Source organism: Callithrix jacchus, chromosome 9 (genome assembly GCF_049354715.1).
Source record: "Callithrix jacchus isolate 240 chromosome 9, calJac240_pri, whole genome shotgun sequence".
Lineage (NCBI taxonomy): Eukaryota > Metazoa > Chordata > Mammalia > Primates > Cebidae > Callithrix > Callithrix jacchus.
Window position 1 is genome coordinate 88337 of NC_133510.1, and position 22339 is coordinate 110675.

The window sequence follows — 22339 nt, forward strand, 5'->3', positions numbered from 1 at the left end:
AAGCATTGCTGGGGACATTGGGGACCAAGCTTGGGCCTGGGAGGAGGGGAACGGTGAACCAAACCTAGTTGAAAAGCCCTTTTGTCTTCAAAACTGCTGTGTAAAAGCCCAAAGTGGAAAACAATCCCGTGGTCTGACCCTTTCAGTCCCCCTCCAGCTGCACCTCAGCCATCCAGGCGGAGCGAGGTGTTCCTGGGTTGGATGCCTGTGGTTGCGGGGAGATGGACTCACCTTTGTTGCGTTAAAATTTAGTTCTTTGGTAGCCACCCGCTCTTATTGAACATCCTGCCTTCCTCCTCAAAGAGATGGTTTCTAAGCATCCCTTCACCCCCTGAGCACAGTCACCCTCAGACTTTTGAATTCTGCATGTCCGCATACCTTCTGGGTGTTGAGGGAGGGTTATATATATGTGTAATTCATTTGCCCCAAACTTCATAAAAGTAATCCATTTGGGCTCTTTGAAAATGCAACATCAACTTTTGTTCAGCAGACGTTTAGAAGAGGAATGCCACAGGAGGGTTCCTAATTCCCCTTGGGAGCTCAAGACTTAAGGGTTTGGCAGTTTGTGATTTGGGTAAAAATAGTGTTTACTTGGAGTTTAACTACATGTTTTAATACTTTTGGTAGAATAGCTCAATAATCCTCACAATTACGCTGTGAGATAGATACTATTATACACCATCGTTCAAATAAATTGAGGCACAGAAAAGTTATGTGATTTGCCCAAGAACACACAACGAAGTAGATTGGAATCCAAGTAACCTACCTCTAGAGCTGACCTTGCCGCTAGACCTTTGTCTTCCTTACACCTAAACCCATTCCAGAAGTTCCCATCAGCTACCATTTGCTTTATGACTAGTCCGGGATCCTGAACAATAGGACAGCACAGATAAGAAGAATACACCCACTTTGGTAAATCGGTCAGTGGGCTTTAGTTTCTTTGAAAATGAGGCAGTTGAACTAATCAATGCAGTCCCTTTCAGCCTAAATTGAGTGGTCGATGTAATCTTAGTTTGGTGGATTCTCAACTAAAACTGAATAGAGGATGGAAGGAAGAATAAGAAAAAAACCTGGACCTTCAGTCAACCTGGGGAAGTGTTCCAGTGGGAATTGTAATCAATTAGAGAGCAACCTATTGAGTTAGGTTCTTATTAAAGAATATTAATTCAAAAATATAGATTTATCTATTAATACAGTATTAGAAAAAAAAATTTTTTCATTTTCTTCACTTTGGAAACATGCAGAGGAAGCATACAGCTGGCAGAGCATACAAACTGAAGGAAAAATTGAAATCCCATTTTAAATCATTAAAGATGTGTGTTGGGAACATACTGCAACCTAGAGTAGGCAGCATGGAGAGACAGTCTCTGCACCACAATGCCCAGCTAACTTTTGTACTTTTTGTAGTTTCAATAATGTCTACAAAAGGAGTTTCCTTAGGCTGAATTTTTATTTTAGTCATACATGACAGAACATAGCCTATATTTAAGCTTACTTCACCTAGAAGCCTTAACAGAGTTTTGTGTTTACAGAAGTAAATAGGGTAATAACTAGTTTTGATCTATTTTGAGCTTTTACAAACTACACAGTAGGAAAAGATTTCAAAAGAGCAAGCAGTAATTATATAAAGATTTTCTAAATGAAAGTTAAGCAAATGAATGTATAACTTATTTGCATTATGGTATTACTTTGTGACACATTTAAAATTATTACTCTGATTGATGATTTTGAAAATTCCAGGCACCGTTAGACTACATCATTCTGTACAGTATTTCTCTAATTCTATACATATTTATCTTTTTTTGGTTAGCATCCACCTGTTAATCAATTAAACAATACTACATTATTCTAGGACAGCAGCCAGGACCTTTGGACTTATGGCATAAAACTACTCTATTACTTTTGTGTAAAATATATTCCACTACTGGTTCCTAGATACTTATGTTGGAGAGTACTTAAGATTGTTCCCTGCAGTTGCTTGAGTGTCACTTAAAAAGAAAAGAAAAAAATTAACTCATGTATATCTGATACAATCCAACAGGAGAGTGGGTCTCCGTGGGGTTCCAGGACCATCTTTATTAGAATCACTCGGGATGCTTTTTAAAAACCCAGATTCTTGGGCAATAGTCAACACATAAAAGAATCAGAATGTGCTATGTCTGAGCCCTACAATCTGCCTTTTATCAGTGTTCATGGGTAATTTCTAAGTACATGGTGAAGTTTAAGAACCATTGCCATGGGCCTTTAATACCTCTCATTTTGTTAAAAACTTCGTTATAATTTGGCAAATGCAAAAATAATTCGCATATGCTGATTCTTATACCAGAACAAGTAATTTAATTAGGTTTTATTCTGTGCTTCTAATTTACAAACAATAAATCCATACTTTTCCTATACTAAATCTGAAGTTAATTCACTAACATTAAATCAGCACTACTAACTATGACAACTAACATTACTAGACCCATTTTATCATTGAAATAAAATAAAAATCAAATGCGCAGGGCCCTTATTGATTGTATGTATAAAAAATATAAATATTCCTGTATATTTCTGAGTAACCATAGTTTCTTACAAATTATAGTTTGTAAGATCTGTGTCCTGGTCAGCACACATCTAAGCCAGCAGAAAGTTATTTGCCCGTTCCTTCAGAAAACTCAGGTTGAATGCTTTAAACACTTGACATTTGAAATTGTGTCTTGTATTTGTGTCTGTTTACTGATTTGCTGTCTGCATCCTGACCCACAAAGTGAGAATGGTATAAGTGCAGGGGCTCTGTCTACCACGGAATCACCAGCACTGAAAATAGTGTCTAGTGGATGCAGAAACTTAACAAATACTTATTAAATAAACAAAAAGAAAGGGAATCATCCCACATTACGACAGTACATAATATGAAATCTTCACCCTAAATCATCAACAAATCTTTGAAACCACAATGTTTATTTTCAATAGTCATTTAATTGTTTCAGTTTGTTTTATTAGCCAAAGTCCGTAGTATCATACTGCCCTTTTATTCTGTTTAGTGCTTGGAAAATATGCAGCAGAGGCTTTTCTTTTATTCTTGTCCCCTAACATTTCTGGGGCTTAGGGGGGAGACAGGAAGGGGAAAATGTTCATGAGTCTTAACTGCTGTATTGCTCTCATAGCTCAAAGGCTACCTTAGAATCATCACATCCTTCCTGAAATATGTTGCCAGCCTGTCCTTGGAAGCAGAGCTCTGATAGCTTTGTCTTAAAGAGTGTCTAATACACTAGACATTTTTTAAAAATCGCTCTGCCTCCTGGGTTTAAGCAATTCTCCTGCCTCAGCCTCCCGAGTAGCTGGGACTACAGGAGCACGCCGCCATGCCTAGCTAATTTTTGTACTTTTAGTAGAGATGGGGTTTTACGTTGTTGACCAGGATAGTCTCGATCTTTAAACATCGTGATCCACCCACCTCAGCCTCCCAAAGTGCTGGAATTATAGGCATGAGCCACCGCGCCCGGCCACAACAAAACATTCTGCCTCTCAGGTTGAAGTGATTTTCCTGCCTAAGCCTCCTGAGTAGCTGGAATTACAGGGGCCCACCACTACACTCAGCTAATTTTTGAATTTTTAGTAGAGACAGGGTTTCCCCATGTTTACCAGGGTAGTCTCCAAAGCCTGACCTTATGATCTGCCTACCTGAGCTGCCCAAAGTACTGGGATTACAGATGTGAGCCACCATGCTGAGCATTTTTTTTTAATTACACTGAAGACTTTTGAAAGGGTTGTGTGTTGTATGAACTCCCTCCTCACCCAATTCTCATGGATGGGAAAATGCTGCTGCTTCATTTTAAAGCTAATGAGCTGCCTGAACAGGAACTTCTAATTAACCATTCAAACTGATTAGCTCACGTCCCTGAAGGCTGGAGAACACGGGAACTGCTATCCCATCTGAATACAATCCAAAGGCAAAAGGCTGTGGCCAAGTTGAAATAATGGGGCAGATAGAAGCGATAAAGACTGGAGCTGGGTGTGGCCCGTACTTCAAGTTAAGCTAAACAAAGGTGTTTGCATGTTTTATATGGGCCAAATAGGAATTCCATAATAGAGAAAAACCATTGATTTTAAGGAGGACGCTGCCCTGAAAAGCTTCCTGCCAGGGGTAAGGAAGAGGCTGCCCAGGACCCCCAGAGGCAGGTGGTAGGAGGGCTCTTAGTGGCTTCCTAGAAACTGTATTACCTGAGGTAGTGAACTGCTGTCAGAGATCCCTACCAGAAGAATTTCTCAGGAACGCATGAGAAAGGGCCCAAAACTGCATGCCTGCTCCTAAAATGTGACACCATAATACAGCTGAACTATTCAATAAGGCCCTATCTGTTCCTCTGTCTCTCCTTTCTCCCTGCCCCTATCCAACCCTAGAAGAGCCAGAAAGCACTGCTAAGAAGTGAGGGTGGATGGTCATAACCAAACACACTTCCCTCCTTTCCCTTCCCACTGTGGGTTTCTCAGGCTGAGGCTGTCACAGAGGAGGAGGGATGAAAATTGTTTTCATTGATATTTTATCATGAACATTTATGAACGTACAGCAAAGATGAAAAAACTTTACAGTGAACACTTTAACTGTATCTTCACCAACTTGGAGTCTTGTTTTATCTCATGTCCATCCATAGATCCATCTTTCTATCCATCCAGTAATCTATTATAGTTTTTAGGCATTTTAAAGTAAATTGCAGACATCAGTAACTCAACGTGCATTAACTAGAATTTGGTACCTTTTTTTTCCTTTTGGTGTAAAGTTTACAAATGATGAAATGCAAAAATTGTAAGTATGTATTTACCAAATTTTGACAAAAGTATACATATGTGTAACCCAAAACTCTATCAAATAAAGAACATTACTATAATCCCTGATATGGTTTGGCTGTGTCCTCACCCAAATCTCTTCTTGAATTGTAGCTCCCAGAATTCCCACGTGTTGTGGGAGGGACCTGGTGGGAGAGAATTTAATCATGGTGACAGTTTCCCCCTTACTGTTCTTGTGACAGTGAATAAGTCTCACAGGAGCTGATGCTTCTATAAGAGGAAAGCCCTTTTGCTTGTTTCTCATTTCTCTCTTGTCTGCCACCATGTAAGATGTCCCTTTGACTTTCTGCCGTGATGATGAGGCCTCCCCAGCCAGGTGCAACTGTGAGTCCCTTAAACCTTTTTTGAATAAAGTACCCAGTATCAGGTATGTCTTTATCAGCAGTGAAAAAACGGACTAATACAATCCCAGAAAGTTTCCTCATGACTTGTCTCAGTCTCCAGCTCTGTACCCTTGGATTTTTTTCATTGTAGACTAAGTTTGCCAACTTTAGAAATTCCACGTAAATTGAATCATGTTGTGATAACCCTATATATAAGGCTCCCTTCAGTCCACAAAATAATTTTTATATTTATCAGTCAGGTTACACATATCAGTATCTCTTTCATTTTTATTGCTGAGTAGTATTTCATGCTATGAAATAACGTAGTTCGCTACCTGATCCTCTATTTGTGGTCACCAGAAATATTTTCAACTTTTGATTATTGTGAGTAAAGCTATTGTGGTCTTCTATAAGTATTTTTATTAACATGTATTTTCACTAATTGGGGTAGATTCCTAACTCGGAAATTTATTATAGATGAGATGTATATTCGTTCTGTAAGAAAATTCCAGAAATTTGACAAAGTAGTTGTACTGTTTTATAGTCCCATTAGCAATAGTTATAGTTGTGCTGTATTCTTGCCAACATTTGGTGTTTAGTCTTTCCCAACCTAGTTATTTTGTGGGGTGTGTAGTAGTATCTCACTGTGGTTTTAATCTGCATTTCCTTGATGTTAACCATTTTGTCCCACTTGTATATTATCTTTGCAAAGTGGCTCCTCAAATTTTTTCCCCTTCTAAACAGTAATTGTTATCTTTTTTTCTTTTAGTTGTTCTGTCATCCAGGCTGGAAGGCAATGGTGCAATCTTGGCTCACTACAGCCTCTGCTTCCTGGGCTCAAGCGATCCTCCCACCTCAGTCTCCCAATTAGCTGATACCAGGCTAACTTTTTGTATTGATATTAGCCAACATACAAGGCTAATTTTTTGTACTTATACTAGGTGTCAGGGTCTCACCATGTTGCCCAGACTAGTCTCAAACTCCTGGCCTTAAGCCATTCATCCTCCTCGGCCTCCCAAAGTACTGGCACTACAGGTGTGAGCCACTGTGCCTAGCCTTATTTTCAGGTTATAAAACTGCTTTCTATATTCTGGAAATCAGGCACTTTACTGAAAATAGATTTATGACCATTTTCTGTCAGGCTGTGGCTTGCATATTCTTTTGTTTAATGTATCTTTTAATTTTCCCAGACACATTTTCTGCATAATTTGTGTTAGTTTTTGTTGTATTTTTCAGATATTTTGTTCGTTTCATCTAAGTTGCAGAATTTGTCACCATGACGTTGTTTATGATAGTCTCTTATTATCCTTTTCACGTCTGCAGGATCTGTAGTGATAGTTTCACTTCGCTTTCACTTCTGATATTTATACTGACCATTTGTGTTTCCTCTCTTTTTTTCATGATCAGAGTAGCTTAAAGTTTATTAATGTTGATATTTTAAAACAACCAGCTTCTTTGCTTTGTTAGTTTTCTCTATTATTTTGTCTGTCTTCAATTTGGTTTATCTCTGCACTTTTACCTTTATTGTTTCCTTCTTACTACTTCGTTGGAGTTTTCTTTGCTCTGTGTGTGTGTGTGTGTGTGTGTGTGTTTTCAATCTTCTTTAGGTGAACATTTACGTCATTGATTTTAGACCTTTCTCTTTTTCTTCTACTGCAGTATAAGCATGTACGGCTATACTTCCCTCTGGGAACTCCCATAGCTGTAATTCATAAGTGTTGGCATGTTGTATTTTGATTATCCCTTAGAATAAAATATTTTATATTCTACCTTTTGATTTCTTCTTGGGCTTGTGTATTATATTTAATCTCCAAGTACTTGGAGCTTTCCTAGTTCTCTTATTGTTAATTTCTGTTTTAATCCTATTGTGGTCAGGTAACATACACTGCATGAATTCAATTTGATTTAATCTATTCAGTCTTGTTTTACGACCTAGCATGTGACCTATCCTAGTGAACACTACATGTACTTGAAACATACAGTATTCTGTGGTTATTGAGTGTTGTCTTCCATTGGTTTGTTTAAGATGGTGGAGAGTGTTGTTCAGGTCATCTGCATCTTGACTAAGATCTTGTCTAGTTTATCTATCAATTGTTTGGGAGATGGGTATTAAAATCACCAATAAAAATTGTGGATTGTTTGTTTATTCCTTTAGTTCAATTTTGTTTTGTGCAAATTGACGCACAAATTATTTTTAATCCATTTTTTTGATGAAATGACTCTTCTGTAATCATGAACTATCCCTCTTTATCTTTGGAAATACTGTTTTGACTTAAGCTTATTTTATTTGGTATTAATATAGCTTCTTCACACTTCCATTACTGACTGTTTGCATAGTATATAATTTTAAATGTACTCATTTAGGGTCAGGTACAGTGGCTCAAACCTGCAATCCCAGCACTTTGGGAGGCTGAGGCAGGTAGATCACTTGAGCTCAAAAGTTTAGGACAAGACTATCCAATGCAGTGAAACCCCAGCTTTATTAAAAATACCCCCACATTTAGCTAGGCGTGGTGGCAGGTTTCTGTATTCCCGGCTACTCAAAAGGCTGAGGCAGGAGAATTGCTCGAACCCAGGAGGCGGAGTTTACAGTGAGCAGAGATTGCACCACTGTACTCCAGCCTGGGAGATAGAGTAGAACACTGTCTAAAAAAAAAATCAAATGTACTTATTTAGACCTACGTATATTTGTCTTTTTTTTTCTATTCAAAGTGTGTATTTCATATACAGCACTGGGTCTTGTGGGTTTTTTAAATCAATTCTGGCAATCTCTGCATTTTAATTGGAGTATGTGGTATGATTCATTAACATTTAACGTTATTAAATATAGATTTATTAGTGGTTGAGTGATGTAATTGGACTCAAGCTTACAATTTAACGGTTTGTTTCATTATTTTGTTTGTTTTTGTTTGCATCCCCTTCCCCACTTCTTGTCCTGTCCCTTTTCTCCTGATGTCTTTTGGACTCTTTAAATACTTTTAAAATTTCATTTTAAAGTATCCATGACTTATTAGATGTAGTGGTTGAATATTCCTTATCTGAATTCCTTGGGACTAGAAGTGTTTTGGATTTTAAACTTTTTTCATATTTTGGAACATTTACATATACATAAAGAGATCTCTTAAAGATATAACTGAAGTCTAAACACAAAATTCACCTATGTTTATGTACACCTCATACACATAACGCAAATAAAATTTTACATATTTTTAGCAATTTTGTGCACGAATCCAAGTTTGTATACATTGAACCATCAGAAAGCACACATATCGCTATCTCAGCCATCGATGTGGATGAATTTCAGATCTTGGAATATTTTGGATTTTGGGGTTTATGGATCAGAGATGCTCAACCTCTACCTGTTTTCATTGTTGATGATTTTATGTGTTAAAATATGTAAAAAAGGGTTAAGTTTTCAGCTGAATGAGATTTTTGAGTTTGGAAATTAAACTAAACAGGATTTTTCTGAAGTTCCAGGATACAGGTGCAGAATGTGTAGGTTTATTATATAGGTATATGTGTACCATGGTGCTTTGCTGCACCTATCAACCGTTCATCTAGGTTTTAAGCTTCACATGCACTAGCTATTTGTCCTAATGGTCTCCCCGTCTCACCCTCCTCTGACCCCCAACTGGCCCCAATGTGTGTTGTTCCCTCCCTGTGTCCATGTGTTCTCACTGTTCGACTCCCAATTATGAGTGAGAAAGTGTGGTGCTTGGTTTTCTGCTCCTGTTTTGAACTAGACAGAATTTCTTAATATTTTAAATTGCTCAGTGAAATAGAAAATATCAAAGATTCTACCCAACAGGTGGGTAAGAATGAGTCCACGTAGCAACTTTGATAAAGTGAAGGGAAATAACAAACCATTTCTGATTGCTCCCTGCCACAGCCAGTGCATTCAATTTTTTTACTGTCCTTTTATTATTTTTTCATTGTTCTTACAGTCATTATTATTTTTCCCCAAATGAAAAAATAAAAGTGGTGGGATTGATAGTGAGGAAACAAAGACTGACAGCTGCCCCTACACCTGAGTTTAACTTTTGAGAAATATAGTCAACATGATGATTTTCACACAGGGCTAGTAGGCCTTCTGCATCTGTTATCATTCCTGTTATGTTGTGGACAGAAAATAAATTTTTCTCTCCACGGGAACCTGTTAGTGATACTTGAGAACAATGTCAACTGTAGACCAAAACCGAATACAAGTGGAAATATTGTTTCATTTTTTTACAGTATTCCTTTTTTAAGACCTGAGATAGGAGGATAAAAAAGGAAAGAACTATTGACATGTGCAACAACATGGCTGAATATCAAAAACATTTTCTTGACTAAAAGAAACCTTACATATGGAGTGATCACAATATAATTCTATTTCTATCAAACTTTAAAATCTGTGCTGAAAAAATATTTAAAAGTATATTTGGGTTCGGGACCGACTAAGAGGAGGCAAAACTGAACTTTCTAGTCTCTGCTGTGATCCAAAACCCATGCTATAAACTTTGTACACAGTATCTCATTTAATCCTCAAAATCACCCTAACAGGTAGTTACTGTCACTTCCCCTGCTTCAAACAGAACATAAAGCTCAGAGAATCCAGGTACTGTGTTTTTTTTGTTTTTTGTTTTTTTTTTTTGAGACGGAGTTTCGCTCATGCCACCCAGGCTGAAGTGCAATGGCGTGATCTCGGCTCACTACAAGCTCCGCCTTCTGGGTTCAGGCAATTCTCGTGCCTCAGCCTCCCAAGTAGCTGGGACTACAGGAACGCACCACCATGCCCAGCTAATTTTTTGTATCTTTAGTAGAGATGGGGTTTCACCATGTTGACCAGGATGGTCTCGATCTCTTGACCTCGTGATCCACCTGCCTCGGCCTCCCGAAGTGCTGGGATTACAGGCGTGAGCCACTATGCCTGGCCCGGTACTGTGTTTTACACCTACTTAGAAGTCACCAATTCCTAAAGTTCTATAAAATGTTCTAAATAAAAATTAATAAAGTAGGCAAAAAAGACCATGTAAATAGCATTTCTACAAATATCTCCTGAGACAATTTTCACATCGATGTCCAAAGACATTTACAAGAATGTTTTCCACAACACTGTTTAAAATAATAGAAAACTACAAGTACCTAAATGTCCATGGAAGAGTTTGATTCTTTCTCTTATTTCCGTATAATGCAATACTGTGCTGATGTAGAGATATCATATTCATTTTTAAAAATTACATTCACCTTCTTCTCATGGATCCAAGGAGATATGTTAGAGAATATCTATTGCATTTGGACATAAACATAAATACAAAGGAAATAGTAGGGGCTCTCTACAAGTGGTTATATATTGGAAGAGGAAGAAGAGAAAAATAAAAGGGATCATGAACTTTGTATATGCTTTGGTAGTGTCTGGTTTGGTATATAACTTGAATTTTTTCATAAATATATTTTACAGTCTGCATAATTACTAGGTAAGAAGACAAGTAAGTCACTTTAGTAAAAGTTTTCCAATTACTGCAACTGATTTCTACAGCCAGAATGTTCCCAGAACCTGAAAAGAGGAAGCACTATAAATGGAAGTCAGAAATACTGACACTGGAGGGCCAGAGCTGGAGAGGGTGGATCTAATGCAGCAAATCCATCAGCAGTTCTCCTCGCCATCTTTGAGAAACCTCACAATTTTCCGTGCTTAATAAATGAGTTAAATTGAAAACAAATCCATGACAGTGGTGCATGAGAAAGGTTACATGTGTCCCGAATAATAAAGTCTGCGCACAATATAAATTAAAACATACCATTTTACATTCATAAGATTGACAAACAAAAAGTAAAAGCCTAGGAATATCAAGTGAAGCCAAACACAAAACAAGTTTCCCCACATTTCCTGTGGGAATACAAATTGTTACAACTACTTTAAACAATTGGAAATTCATAGTAAAAATGAAGACAAGCCTCTCCTACAATTTACCAATCCCTCTTCTGGGAACACAGTAAGAGAGATTCTTCCCAAGAAACCTGTAAACAAATGTATATGGCACTATGCATGTAATTGTACATCGTGGTATTTCCATATGGTAAAGTATTATTCGGCAGGGAAAGTAAGTAGACCAGAGGTAGACATTTCAATATCAATAAGTTTTAGAAAAATAAAATGGAGTATAGGAAGCTGCAACTATATCTGTAATGCTTTGTTTTGCCAGGAAAATAAAGGGACACGTGGGGAGGGCCAAGGACAACAAAAACTAAACAAACTGAAACACACGCAGAAAAATACTCATATTTTAAAATTTTCCATTGCTGCTTATATTATTTTCTGTCTTTTCTATACGCTTGAAGTACTTGATAATAAAGAAAATATAAAAGGCATAGGAAAAAGTATTCTGAGAAAATACATCGAAAGGTTTATGGTTATTAGATTTGGTAAGATTTTAAATGACTTTAATTTTCTTTGTTATATCTCTCTATATGTCCTAGTCATACCATATTAAATGTGTATTTCATTTATGACAATAAAAATGTATTATTTAAAAACTCATATATATGCAGTTTTATCTGACATATGATGAAACTCTACAAAACATAGATTCAGCAAAAATACTGAGAAAAAGAACAAAAATAATGATATTAAGAGTTGTTGACTTTTGGATGGAGCTATGAGTGACTTTACATTTATCTCTAAACTCGGTTTTTCTATAGTGGGCAAATAAAATATTTGTGAAAGCTAGATTAAATAGAAAGCTATAGGTTTTAAATGAAAAGGAATTCAAATAATTTTCCAGCATGATAAAATGTTCATATTTCTAAATATGAACTACTTTACAAAAGCACCAGTGATTTTAAAGAAACATTAGGTGATTTTTAAAGGAAGTCATTTATGATACTGCAGTTTATAGTGATACTGAGTGTTTGCTAGCTCCACTAATCAGGATATTAAGTTAATAGTATATAATATGCCATAAAGAAATTATATGAGCAGAGGTTTCTGCAAAAGGAGAACACAATGATTTTAAGTGGGCTGGTGACCTGAATTTCTTCCAGTGAGGGGAAACATCAGAGTCATTTGATCAATGAAGTGCCTTTTATAAATCTTCAGGAAATCTTCTATGAAGGCTTTAAGAAGATGGATTTCTTATCACTTCTGATGTATGTTCCCATGAAATTTTTACCATTGCCACCATGGGCCTGCCCAGCCTAAAAGATGGAAACTGTGAGTCCAGCCCACTGACGCCCACCATCAGTAAGAAGATTGCACACTGAGGAGGCCATGACCAGCCTGCTGACTGAAATCTATAATGTAAAAGGATGATGCTGCTCCAGCAATCCTGAAACCCTGCCCTAGGATCAATGCAAAGTGGTGTCAACCTTAGAATTTCAATATGCCTAGGCAGATAGTTATCTTTAAATATAAGAACAGTATCATTTTCCGGGGAAACCAAAAGAATCCAGAAAAATTCTACAGTAGTCTACTCTGCCCTTCCTCCCCGTTCCATCTTGTTAGTAACAGCCAAATCCAGGCACAAAGATGTCCTAACTTCTACACCTGAGGTTGCCCACAACGTGTGCTAGGTGACGCATCTTATAGAGCACATATGCAAACAATTATGGGATCTGAAAAACAATAACTCAAGCAGAAAAATCAGGAATTCGTGCCCCTAAGTGAACCAGTGGGGAAAAAAGGAGGCTTAGGGAGTTTAAGCAACTTTCCCCAGTAGCTGATAAGTTACGGTGGCCTTAGACAAGCTGACAAGAGTGGTAGCAAAAAGGCTTCAAGGATTACAAATTGTTCTACTATAAGGTTTTAAAAAGGTTTCAAAGGCAAAGAAGAGCAAAGGAAGCCATGAATTTTACAATCTACATATTTTTAGCCCTTTCTCTTTTGCTTTTCTTGGGTAAACTAATTAGACCCTGCAAACACATTCCCACCCACAATGTTGTCTCCATTGCTTTAGGGCCTCACCTCTGAGCAGCCAGAGGAAATGCAGCTGACCCCTTATCTAGTTAACAACCTTTTATACTCTGCCCTTTCGCTTTGCTTTCTCCATGCCAACATAAGACATACAAAGATTCTTCTGCCTCCAAGATGCTGCAGCTTTCTTCTCAGCTAGTTACCCCCAGCTAAAAATAACTTCCACATACTCAGAGATATATGGCAATCAAGCAACAAAGTGCCCCTTTTGCCAATGACATGTTTTTAAAAAATATGTTCAATGAGAGGCTCTTTGAAAATTATTCACTTTTTTCTGAGTTGCAAAGGAAAACGAAAGGCAAATTATGGCTCTATAAGCAACTGTTTGCACAGATCCCATTAATTCGCCATCCACAGGGCTATTGACAACTAGCTCTTTTCTCTTGTCATTTCGCTTACCAGGCAGAAATGATTACAAACTTAATTTCTTTGGGGGGTTATTTAGGTTAGAGAGGGCCCCTTGATAATGCAGAAGTCATAACGGCCACCAGAGACAGGAGAACAATAGCTCCCAGTGCTTCCACAATGGAGAGAGAGATAACTGAATGTCATATTCGGAAGAAATTCAAACCATCATTGATTTTTTCAGATGAAAAAACTGAGGCTCAAAGAGGTTAGGGGGTTAACCAAAGTCAGTCAGTGTTTTAGTTTGCAGCAAAGCTGAAAGCAGGCGCTAAGCATTGCAACACCTGGTGTCTTCCTTCCTCCCCTCCATCCTGCTGCTAGTAGTGTCAGTGGCAGATACAAGCCAGTTCAAGGAAATGTGGCCTCAGCGAGGAGTACTAAGGACCAAGCACCAATGCATCTTGCCATTTACAACAAATTCCTTAATTACAAGGCTTCATTTATTCACAGAAGCTGCCTCTTTTGTACACACACACACACACACACACACACACACACACACACACACACAGTGTGACAGAGATAATTTATCATTATCTGAACGCACTCAGGGTGGTCAATTTCAGCCAGAGTGAAAAACAGAGAAAGGCAGGGTCAAGGGCACTATAGAAATAGCTGTTCCTGCTTCACTTTTCAGCCCTCCTTCCCCTCCCATCAGCCCACTTTCATTACTTTTCTCTTTGATGCAAAATTTGAAAATCTTGGTCAGGCAGCTCTGCTTATCAGTGGGTTCTGAATAACCCACTTTTATCAAACTTCATCTGATGGACCCAAAATATATTTGATCTTAGCAAAAAGTACCCTTATCAGTCCTAAAATGACACTGTCCCAAAGTGAATAGTGTTAGCAGCCAACTCTCTAGAACCAGAAAGAAGTATGTTTAAATCCTCAATCCATCACTTTCTAGCCATGCTGTCATGTCCAACTCATTCTTCTTAAACAATATCTCACTAAGCACACTAGACTGTAGAAATGCACACAGATAGGGCCTTACCTTTTCTGGCTTTATTCCTGTGAGGCAGCAGTGGACACTAACATATCTGTCACTCCAGTTAATGTAAAGGTTTAACTGGTACAAGTGCTGTGCAGGCAGGTCTCTGGAACAATGAGAGCACCCAGGAGAAGGCTTTGCTTTAGTTACAAAGGTCAGGAAAGGTTTCCCCTAGGGAGGGACCGAGATCAGAAGCATGAGTGGGCAGTAAGTGGGCAAAGTAAGGACGATCTGGCATTCCTGGCAAATATGTGGTGCAGGGGGACCTGGACCTTGGACAGTACAAGATGCTGAGTCTTTGCAGTGCAGAGCACAGAGGAGGGGCACGCCATGAGGACAGAGAAATGGAAAGAAGACTGTGGCCGTGGTGAGGAGGTTTGTCCTCATTCTAAGAAGGACTGGGAGGTATGGGGCATGGTCTGACTTATGTGGAGGACAGACTGGAGACAACATGGACACAGACACACAGGTGGAAGGCCAGGAGGAAATCCACAGAAGGGCTGCAATGAGAATTTTAATGGAAAGAAAAAACAGAAGCTAAGGGATATTTAAGAACTAAAATCAGCAGGCCTGAATGGTAAGTTGGATATGAGAAGTGAGAGAGAAAGGGATAAACCAGAGCTCACTCATAGGACTTTGGCTTGTGTGACTGGATAGGTGGTGGCACCATTTTCTAAAAACCAGAATGGAAGAAGGAGCAGACTAGTGACTTAAACCTCATAGCCTCAGTTTTCTCATCTGTAAAATGGGAATAGTCCTACATATATCACAATGTTTTTGAAAGCATTAGAAAATATTCCTAGAAAATGAAGCCTTCATACAAAGCGGTGTATGTTTCTCCCCCAAATAAGTGGGACCTATTCTTATAGGCTTCTTTTTCTTGATCTGATTGGAAACTCAGGATCTCAGATATTCATTTCTTTTCATCCTCTTCTCTGATGGCTCTACCAAATTGCTGGTTTACTGATCTCATCACCCTAAACAACGTATAGTACTCCATACTAGTCAAATAGGCAAGTTGGCAATTGCTCTTCTGAACAAATTATTGTAAATGTCACTGCTACAGTGCAGCTCATAGTGGCTAACTTGGCTGTTCAAGGGAAAAATTCTTGCAAATGCAGCTCTTATTATTTGCCAAATGTTCATGCACAAATACATTTATTTTACCAAGAGCGTAGTGTTGGGTAATTTAAGGAGAATGGGAAAACACCACTCACAATTGAAGAGGCAAAATAGCATACATACAGCACTCCAGAGCTTGCAAACCCCTTCATATACACTATACCAATGGTACCTCACACTGACTGCGGAGAGGCTGAGATGACGAGAAAGGGCAGGTATATTTATGATTATTTTTACAAGTAAGGTTAACTTAGACAAAGTAACTCTTTCCAGGTCACAACTCAAGGAAGTAATACATTTCTGTGATGAAAATACAAGTCTTGAGGATTCTGATTTTATCATGTGTCTATCAAAATACCCCACCTGCCAACGTTAAGCCATACAATGTAGAACATAAAAACCATACAGCCTCTGAAACAGAGGAGAGGGGCGAAATCAAAACTCATTTGAACTTAGATAATCATATTTTATCAATTCATTATTAGTCCACTATTATCATTGTGGTCGTCATTAATAGACAAGACGTGTTGAGCAACTACTACCTGCCAGACCAAATAGGAAGGACTTCATCTGTGCTGTTTCACTGAACCTTTACTTTCAACAAAGGTGCTCTTAAAAATCAGAATTATGAATGTACAGATGAGAAAATGGAAGCCGAGAAGGCTTGAGTTGCCTAAACCTGCTCCTAAATCCTAGCCTTTTGCCAAGGCCACTCTACTAGACTTGCTTCTGTGGGATCTATTGTATTCATAGTCAAATACCAATAAGGCCAAGACAATGAGTACTTTTGAGTTCTTCTGGGTTTTGGGGAAAATTTAAACAATGTCTCCCAATCTCCTGAATGCATTTAATGTATTCCGCAGATTCGATAAGCGAACAGGCATGAACGCTTATCTGAGATGATACCACTCTAGTTTCACTCTAACAGTACATTTTGTGTAGAATATTTCTATCTCAAATGCTGATCCTCATTCTGTTACTTACTGGCTGTATATCGTTGGACAAGTGGCTTAGCAGCTCAGACACTCAATTTAATAGTCTGCGAAGTAGGGTTGACGATAGTTCCAATAGTAAAATAAAAGTGGAACCATCTGCAGAAAGCACTTGACATGGTTTCTAGAACATGGTTAGTAAGCCACACATATTAACTATGATTATTTTTTATTTTGAGGATCCTTGTGACCACAGAATAGAGGTTAGCTACATTCTACATAGAGGAAACTGGTTCTAAGATATAAAGTGTTTTGTGTAAATTCACCCAGTTTGATAGAATAAAGATAAGGAAGCACGTCTCCTAAATGTGACAGAGAAAATTTTTGTTACTAAAATCTTCAGCAACTCTCTGAGGAGGTGGGTCTTGGTAGCTGAAGAATTCTGAAAGTAGAAGTGGACAGAAGCTAAAATGCTCATCGGGAAAAGATAAGAAATCAAGACACCTGAACATGATTCAATAGTGAGCAAAGAGAAAAACAGGGGAGAGGGAGAATATGTTCAAAGGGATTTGAGAAATTTGCTCCCCACACACAATGTAAATTACTATGAAAATACTGTTAGAAAAAATATACAAGGCCCTTTTCTACACTATTTTAAAGTATATACACCGTCTCAATATTGGCTGTCTTGTAAAATACAAAAATTCTATTTTTATGCAGTTACAGAAAATATAAATACTCTAATTTAACCTTAAAAAATTTACTCTGAAGACACTCTGATAGAAAAAATATACAATGCAATTTTCTACTCTGTTTTAAAGTATATGCACCGACTCAATATTCTCTATCTTGTAAAATATGAAAATTCTAATTTTATGCGGTTACAGAATACATACATACTCATTTTAACACAAATGTTAAACACAAAATTACTAAAAATATTAATATTCTCTTTTTACCCCAACGTTAAAAACAAAATTGTTCTGACAATACTCTGTTGGAAAAAATATACAATGCTCTTTTCTATTCTGTTTTAAGGTATATACACCATCTCCATATTCCCTCTTGTAAAACATGAAAATTCTATTATTACGTGGATAGAGAAAATGTAAGTATTTCCATTGACTTCAATGTTAAAAACCAAATTACTCTAAAGACACTCTGTTAGAAAAAAATACACAATGCTTTTTTTTACTATCTTTCTTAGTATATACACAATCTCAATATTCTCCCACATGTAAAATACAAAAATTCTAAATTTACGTGGTTAGACACAAATATAAATATTCTCTATGCACCCCAATGTATAAAACAAAATTGCGTGGAAGATACTCTGTTAGAAAAAAAATACAATGCTCTTTTCTACTCTCTTATGGTGTATATATACCATGTCAATATTCTCTCTCATGTAAAATACTGAAAATCTAAATTTACGCTGTTAGAAATAAATATAAATATCCTCTATGTCCCAGAATGATATAAGCAAAATTGCTCAAAAAATAATCTGTTAGAAAAAATATACAATGCCCTCTCCTACATTCTTTTGGAGTATATACACTATCTCAATATTCTTTGTCATGTAAAATACAAAAACTCTAAATTTACGTGAATAGAAAAACATATAAATATTATATATTTACCCAAATGCTGAAAGCAAAATTGCTGTAATGATAATCTGTATGAAAAAATATACAATGCCCTTTTCTACACTCTTTTGGAGTATATACACCAAATCAATATGCTCTCTCATGTAAAATATTAAAATTCTAAATTTACCAGATAAAAAAATATATAAATATCATCTATGTACCACAATGTTAAAAGCAAAATTGCTCTAAAGTAAATCTGTTCCAAAAAATATACAACACCCTTTTCTACTCTGTTTTGGAGTATATACACCAACTCAATATGCTCTCTCATGTAAAATACCGAAATTCTAAATTTACGCAAATCAACAAAAATCTAAATATTATCTAGGCACCCCAATGGTGAAAGCAAAATTTCTCTGAATATAATCTGTTAGAAACAATATACAATGCCCTTTTATATTCTGTTTTGAAGTATATACACCAACTCAATATGCTGTCTCATGTGAAATACCGAAATTATAAATTTACGCGAATAAAAAAAAATCTAAATATTATCTAGGCACCCCAATGTTGAAAGCAAAATTGCTCAGAATGTAATCTGTCAGAAAAAATATACAATGCCCTTTTCTACTCTGTTTTGCAGTATATACACCAACTCAATATGCTCTCTCATGTAAAATACCGATATTCAAATTATACCCGAATCGAAAGAAATCTAAATATTATATAGGCACCGCAATGTTAAAAGAAAATGGCTCTAAATATAATCTGTCAGAAAAAATATACAATGCCATTTTCTACTCTGTTTTGGAGTATATGTATAAACCAACTCAATATGCTCTCTCATGTAAAATGCGGAAATTCTAAATTTACGATAATCGAATAAAATTTAAATATTATCTAAGCACCCCAATGTTAAAAACAAAACTGTTCTGAATATAATCTGTCAGAAAAAATATACAATATTCTATTCTACTCTGTTTTGGAGTATATACACCAACTCAATATGCTCTCTCATGTAAAATACCGAAATTCTAAATGTATGAAAATCGAAAAAAATCTAAATATTATCTAGGCACCCCAATGTTAAAAGCAAAATAGCTCTGAATATAATCTGTCAGATAAAATATACAATGCCCTTTTCTACTCTGTTTTGGAGTATATACACCAAATCAATAAACTCTCTCACGTAAAATACCAAAATTCTAATTTTACATGAATCGAGAAAAATCTAAATATTATCTAGGCACCCCAATGTTAATGGAAAAATTTCGCTAAATATAATCTGTCAGAGAAAATATACAATGCCCTTTTCTACTATGTTTGGGAGTATATACACCAACTCAATATGCTCTCTCATATAAAATACCGAAATTCTAAATTTACGCGAATCGAAATAAATTTAAATATTATCTGGGATCCCCAATGTGAAAAGCAGAATTGCTCTAAATATAATCTGTCAGAAAAAATATACAATGCCCATTTCTACTCTGTTTTGAAGTATATACACCAAATCAATATGCTCTCTCATGTAAAATACCGAAATTCTAAATATACGCGAATCGAAAGAAATCTAAATATTATCTAGGCACCCCAATTTAAAAAGCAAAATTTCTATGAATACAATCTGTCAGAAAAAATATACAATGCCCTTTTTTACTTTGTTTGGGAGTATATACACCAACTAAATATGCTCTTTCATGTAAAATACCGAAATTCTAAATATACGCTAATCGAATAAAATATAAATATTATCTAGGCATCCCAATGTTCATAGAAAAATTGCTCAGAAAATAATCTGTCAGAAAAAATATAGAATACCCTTTTCTAATCTGTTTTGGAGTATACACATCAACTAAATATGCTCTCTCATGTAAAATACAGAAATTCTGATTTTACGTAAATCGAAAGAAATCTAAATATTATCTAGGTCCCCCAAGGTAAAAAGGAGAATTTCTCTGAATATAATCTGTCAGAAAAAATATACAACGCCCTTTTCTACTCTGTTTTGGAGTATATACACCAACTCCATATGCTCTCTCATGTAAAATACAGAAATTCTAATGTTACCCAAATCGAAAAAATCAAAATATTATGTAGGCACCCCAATTGTAAAAACAAAATTGCTCTGAATATAATCTGTCAGAAAATATATAAAATGCCCTATTCTACTCTGTTTTGGAGAATATACACCAACTCCATATGCTCTCTCATTTAAAATACAGATATTCCATATTTAAGCGAATCGAAAACAATCTAAATATTATCTAGGCACCACAATGTTAAAAGCAAAATTGCTCTGAATATAATCTGTCAGAAAAAATATACAATTCCCTTTACTACTCTGTTTTTAGTATATACACCAACTCAATATGCTCTCTCCTGTAAAATACAGAAATTCTAATTTTACATGAATCGAAAAAATGAAAATATTATGTAGGCACCACGATGTTAAAAACAAAATTGCTCTGAATATAATTTGTCAGAGAAAATAAACAATGCCCTATTCTACTCTGTTTTGGAGTATATACACCAACTCTGTATGCTCTGAAATGTAAAATACAGAAATTCTAATTTTACGTGAATCGAAAAAAATCTAAATATTATCTAGGCACCCCAATGTTAAAATCAAAATTGCTCTGAATATAATCTGTCAGAAAAAATATACAATGCCTTATTTTACTTTGTTTTGGAGTATATACAACAACTCAGGATGCTCTCTCATGTAAAATACCGAAATTCTAATTTTACCCGAATCGAAAATAATCTAAATATTATCTAGGCACCCCAGTGTTAAAAAAAATTGCTCTGAATACAATTTGTCAGAAAACATATACAATGCCATTTTCTACTCTGTTTTGGAGTATATACAGCAACTCAACATGCTCTCTCATGTAAAATACGGAAATTCTAATTTTAGGTGAATCAAAAAAATCTAAATAATATCTAGGCTCCCCAAAGTTAAAAGAAAATGGCTCTGAATATAGTCTGTTAGAAAAAATATACAATGCCTTATTTTACTTTGTTTTGGAGTATATACAACAACTCAGGATGCTCTCTCATGTAAAATACCGAAATTCTAATTTTACCCGAATCGAAAATAATCTAAATATTATCTAGGCACCCCAGTGTTAAAAAAAATTGCTCTGAATACAATTTGTCAGAAAAAATATACAATGCCCTCTTCTACTCTGTTTTGGAGTATATACACCAACTCCATATGCTCTCTCATGTAAAATACAGAAATTCTATATTTAAGCGAATTGAAAAAATCTAAATATTATATAGGCACCCCAATGTTAAAAGCAATATTGCTCAGAATATAATCTGTCAGAAAAAATATACAGTGCCCTTTTATACTCTGAAATGTAGATTATACACCAACTCAATATGCTCTCTTATAAAATACAGAAATTCTAATTTTACGCGAATCGAAAAGAATCTAAATAAAATCTAGGCACCCCAAAGTTAAAAGAAAATGGTTGTAAATATAGTCTCTAAGAAAAAATATAGAATTTCTTATTCTTCTCTGTTTTGGGGTATATACACCAACACAGTATGCTCTCTCATGTAACATACTAAAATTCTAATATTAGGTGAATCAAAAAAAAAAATCTAAATATTATCTAGGCACCCCAATGTTAGAAGCAAAATTGCTCTGAATGTAATCTGTCAAAAAAATATACAATGCCCTATTCTATTCTGTTTTAAAGTATGTACACCAACTCCATATGCTCTGTCATGTAAAATATAGAAATTCTAATTCTACCCGAATCGAAAAAATCTAAATATTATCTAGGCACCCCAATGTTGAAAACAAAATTGCTCTGAATATAATCTGTCAGAGAAAATACACAATGCCCTATTCTACTCTGTTTTGGAGTATATACACCAACTCAATATGCTCTCGCATGTAAAATACCGACATTCTAATTTAGGCGAATAAAAAAAAATCTAAATAATATCTAGGCGCCCCAAAGTTAAAAAAAAATGGCTCTGAATATAGTCTGTTAGAAAAAATATACAATGCCTTATTCTACTCTGTTTTGGAATATATACAATAACTCAGTATGCTCTCTCATGTAAAATACAGAAATTCTAATTTTACGTGAATCGAATAAAATCTAAATATAATATAGGCACCCCAATATTAAAAACAAAATTGCTCTGAATAAAATCTGTCAGAAATAATATAC